This window comes from Ceratotherium simum, chromosome 28 (genome assembly GCF_057802395.1).
Source record: "Ceratotherium simum simum isolate JZ-2026a chromosome 28, ASM5780239v1, whole genome shotgun sequence".
Taxonomy (NCBI): domain Eukaryota; kingdom Metazoa; phylum Chordata; class Mammalia; order Perissodactyla; family Rhinocerotidae; genus Ceratotherium; species Ceratotherium simum.
The window spans coordinates 41,150,412-41,155,509 of NC_141927.1; the positions used below are offsets into that span (position 1 = coordinate 41,150,412).

The window sequence follows — 5,098 nt, forward strand, 5'->3', positions numbered from 1 at the left end:
CCCCCTCGCTCCCCCTCCAGGGAGACACGTATGAGACTGCGGGTCCTAAGGACTCCCCGACCCCCATGGCCTCCTTCAACCACATTGTTATAGGTAGAGAGAAGGGGCTCTGTTCCAGGGCTTCTTTACAGATTCATAAGGCAAAGGCGAGCAGACTGAAAATAGGAAATGAGGCAGGTAGCAAGGGGAGGTCGAGCCATTCTCCCCTCTCTGTGCCTCATTGCCTTTCCTGAGGCTGGTGGTAGCACAGCATTAGGCCCCAACATAGCACTGCCAGGAGCTGCCCCAGGAGCTGGAGGAGCAAGGTCGCACTAGGTTTACACCTGCTGAGTCCCATCCCGAGGTGGCTGTAGTCAGATGGGGGAGGCAGGGGACGAGCCCCTTTCCTGGAGAGGGGCAGGGCTGCTCCACACTTGTTTGATCACATGCCCAGCTGGGCTAAAGATCTCGCTTGTGCCGAGAGACTGAAGAAATGACCTGGAGACGGCGGGCGAGACATATAGATTTATTGGGACTTACGTACAGGGAGAGTCCAGGGGCGGCCAGCTGGACAGAAATGGACACCGCTCCTGCCCCCTGAGAGAAGCTTGCTTAAGTAGGCAGAGGAACAAAGGCTGCGTGCTTAAGGGTGACGGTCCCTGTATGACCTGCGTTCCAAGGACCAGAGCCCCCCGGAAGGCCTCCGTGTTCCCTCAGACTGCCATGGTCTCTGTGCTAACTCTCCCATGAGAAAGAGCTGGGTGGGCCAAGCCCAGGACTGTCATCATCACGACTGCTAGTGCAGCCCAGACAAGGAGCCTCAAGGATGCCTGGCTGCTGTGAAGCACATAGGCGCTGTTCGAGCAGGGCCCCACAACACTGAACGTGGAGCAGAGGTCAAGAGTGGGACCTAACAAAGCTGGGGTAGGCAGACCTCTGGCTGGGCCTGGGGGACACTCAGCCCCACCATCTGCAGGTTCTGTCCATGACCCAGTTGGTACTTGGCCAGACAGTCAGTCCAAGGAGCCTTGGCACGCCTGACAGTCCTTCATGTCCTCAGAGTAGTCGTCGATCCGGATGGTCATGGTGTGGAAGTGGAACTTCCCCTGCACGTGGGCACTGACCACCTTCAGAACAGCCTGGGCGGCTGCGTTCTGAGTGATGGTGAGGTGGACAGATAGCACCGGCTGGGCCACTGTCAGCACCCAAATATGCAGCGTGTGCAAGACTTCCACCCCCTCCATCAACAGCAGTAGATCCTATATAGCCGTGAAGCCCACGCCCTTGGAGGTCCCTTCCATCAGCACCAGGTTCACATCTCTCAGGATGGTCAAAGTTGTCCCTAGGACCAGGATAGAGAAGAGAAAGGTGCAGATGGGGTCTACATACTTTGGCTTGAAGTATAAAATATAGGCTGCCACCAGGACACACGAGCTCTGCAGAAAGCCTCCAATCCCATAGATAAAGGCAGCTCTGTCACTGGGGTTCTCTGGTTGTGGACTGGTGGCATGGCTGTGCCCATGGCTGTGGCTGTGCCATAGCCAGACTGGTGAAGAATCAACCCCGTTACAATGTTCACCACCACAGCACAGCCCGATGTGACCAGCACGTGATCCCCCATCTCCTAGTCCCAGAGATCAGCTGCTCCACTGCCAGATATTGAAAATATTACAAGTGGAATTCACATGTTATTGGAGCTTATAAAAGGGAGTCCTGTGGGCTGTGGAAGGTTTTACAGGCTCCTATAAATTTTGGCTTTCAGCATACCTTTCTCCTTTTTATAAGAGCATCTTAATTTTTCCTTTAGACATCCACCCCTACTGCACTCCCCTTCTAAGTCAGGCTGGACCACAAAAGCGGGTCAGGGTTTGAAAGTGGGTGTGAGGTTGCTTTTACTTGATTTATAGCAAACTCATAAACCAACAGTGGAAAGGACATACATAAGATCAAGGATACAGGTGAGCGGATGCAGCTCTCCACGGCCTCATGGAGCTGTGCCCAAAGCTGGATTTCAACATGCTTGCTGAAGTGAGGAATCCACTAGATCAGAAGAGCTAGTCCAGGTGATTCCTAACTTCATATGGAGAGAAGAAAAACATGAGAATTGCCCAAAAGTTCTACAAAAGAAGAGCAGTGAGTGGGGACTAGCCCTACTAAATTGAGAAACAGTAAACTCTTGGTAATAAAACCACGAGGTATCAGTGCATGAACAGGGATCAGAGCAGACCTCTAGGACATAATAGTTCCAAAAGTTTGTTATTGTATATGTGGGGGAGGTGTGGGGAGACAGGCACTCTTAAACATCAGTGGTGAGAGGGTAAATTGGTGCTAGCCTTACGTAGGGCCATTTGGCTTTGAAAGTTACAAATGCATATTTCTTGTCCCACAACAATTCCAATTCTAGAATCTTTTTCTATAATAATACTAGTGCATATATAAAATAACATATGTTGATGGTTTTTCCTTGCATCATTGTTTACAGTAGCAGAATATTGAAAGCAATCCAAATGTCCAGCCATAGGGACTGGCTGAATAAATCATGGCACATGTATACAATGGCTCGTTTATATATATAAAAAGAACAAGTAGGCTCTTTATGTATGGATGGGGAACAATCTCCAGAATATATTGCTGAGTGAAAAGAAGCAAGGCACAGGAGGATGTGTCGAGTATGGTATTAATTATTTTAAAAGAGAAGGGGAAGAAAAAATATATCAATCTGCTCCTATATGCATAATGGTTCTCTAAAAGAAAAAAACAAGAGCTGTGTGTGTGGTGGGGGTGGGGAAGATTGGGGCATATGTTGAGGAGTGGGAGGGAGATATCCATTTTTAAAATACTTTTTGGTGTTTGAATCATGTGAATGTATTACCTATTCACAAAATTAAATTGAAGCACCTATGCCAAATGGTGCCAAAGTTATAAAGAAAATGTGGAGATGTAATTTGTTCTTGATCTAGAATTTGCTTTTTGGGCAAGTTTCTTTCAAACCATGTGTTTTCAGACAGTCCGTCTTTCTAGAATTATTTTGACATCTACTTTGGAATTGTAGCCGCTCATAGATCTATTTTGTAGCCCCTGTAGCACACGTCCCTGTAATTTCCCAGAAGGAGGAACTGGTATCGATGTGCCTCATCGTGAGCGTGGCCCATCCAGCTGGCAGCAGCTGAGGGATGGGCATCACTCCTGAACGCTGACGCGAGCTCAGAGACGCTCACGTGAGGATTCCAGTTAAGGCAGGTCTCCTACACGCGGGACTTGACACCTCCGCGCCCCAGGCTTCTCTGCCGGTTCCCTCCACCCGCGCCGGCTGGGACAGCTTGCTGCAGTTTGTCCCCTCAGTCTCTCAACTCAAAAGAGCCAGCCATAAATGATGAAAAATGGGCAGTTGCTGTGTCCTCTCCTCCAGATCACTTTCGTAAAGACTAAGTGACACGGGAGCAGACCTGAATTCTTACAGGGGAAGGAAGTCAGGTGACTGAGAGAAATGCACTGGGCGAGGAACTAGGGAGTGGCGGGGACTGTAGGACCTGGCCCAGTGTGGCCACATCCTCCCATTTTTCAAGATCAGCTCAAATTCAATTTTTTTAAATAAAATCTTTGAATTTTTAGGATTCTGTGGGGGCCAAACTAAAATACCTGCAGGCAGATCTGACCTGTAGTTTCCAACCTCTGATTTTAGCCATTTCTTCATCCCTGACAGAACTTGCAAATCCTATAACAATTTAAATGTTTAGATAGTTCTTGGCCTGAAATCCTGTAAGACATTTTTCAAGGCTAAATATATTATGTATACATTTTTGCCATTGTCTTCAAGATAACTCTTTAAATTCTATGGAGATGAAATTCCATTTATAGAAAGAACATTGCCTTTACTTTAGTGTGTATGTTGTCTTCTCTACAGCATTTAAGCATTTTCAAAAGGGTGTGACCTCCCCCAAAATGCTCTGGATAGCAAACTTAGCAAAGATTTAGAAACTTGCAACATCAAAGGACTTGTAAAGTGTGGATGTATCTGAGTGATAGCTAGCTTTTCTATGATAATCTCAGCTAAAAATTTTATAGACTCTTAAAGAATTGTCCTTAATCTAATGCCTTTGACTTGTGGGTGAAATCCTACAATAGTGGCTATGAGGGAGAAACCACTGAAACCACTTAGTGCAATGCGTCCCCTTGCCAGCAGCAGAGTGAGGTCCTGAAGGGCAATGTGTTGTGGTAAAGTGTGGTGCTGGGGCTGGGGTAGAGCCAGGCCAGAACCTGGGGTGCTCCTAGGACTCTCATGTGTCTGAAAATAAGTGGTGATACATTTATGTTCATATAAACCATAAGCATATGTCATTCATAATTTTTGGAAAGCTATTGATTGAGATGTGAAAGTTACTTTCTTGATTATAATGTTCGTTGATTATTCCATTAAAACTTTTGGATATAAACTCAAGATGTTGGGGTCTCCTGTGTCTAAGAATGGGAATGATAGGAAGAAATACCACTTCTGGTAATTCTCTAGTCCTCTCTGCTATGTAAATCATTTGACGGAAAGCAGATACTTTTATCAGAATGATGTCAGGGTTCCTAAATTGAAATAATTTTCATTTCTAGCACTTCTTGGCCCAGAATGGGTTTTGGTAATGGTCTGGGCTCGCACTGTGCTGTCATGATGCCCCATGCTGACACAGAAGCGACCGGGAAGCTGGAAGGGCACCGTGACGGAGAAGAGAAACTACACTGGTTAGAGGCACTGTGCGGTGATGCTGGCCAAGGGCCTTCTTTGTCCCAGAAACTTGGTAGTTTCATGAAGGAAAGGCAAAGGGAATGAAATGTAGACGTATAAAAATCTTTTCTGTTAAAGTTAATGACTCTTTTATAAGCATGTTTGAGATAATAAAGAGCAAGGGCTCGGCAAGTACTGCCGGGGTAAACTGTGACTGTTAGAGGCACCTGAGAGTAGAAAGTTGTATGTCATTTTCTCTGCTGGGTGTAGGTAACTATTGCCTTCTTGTGTCTCAGTTTCTCTACCTCTCAAGCTCACTCTCCCACCTGCAAAATGATGCATCATAATTTCAGTAGCTACCTCACAATGAGTTCATGGGATTCAAAGCTTTACACCTAATCTCCCGTC

The 5,098-nt window shown here is 46.6% G+C and overlaps 1 pseudogene; it reads right to left on the reverse strand.

The window, feature by feature from the left end:
* Positions 1-975: 975 nt before the first annotated feature.
* LOC101401367 (proton-coupled zinc antiporter SLC30A2 pseudogene) lies at positions 976-1,638 on the reverse strand (annotated as a pseudogene).
* Positions 1,639-5,098: the final 3,460 nt, after the last annotated feature.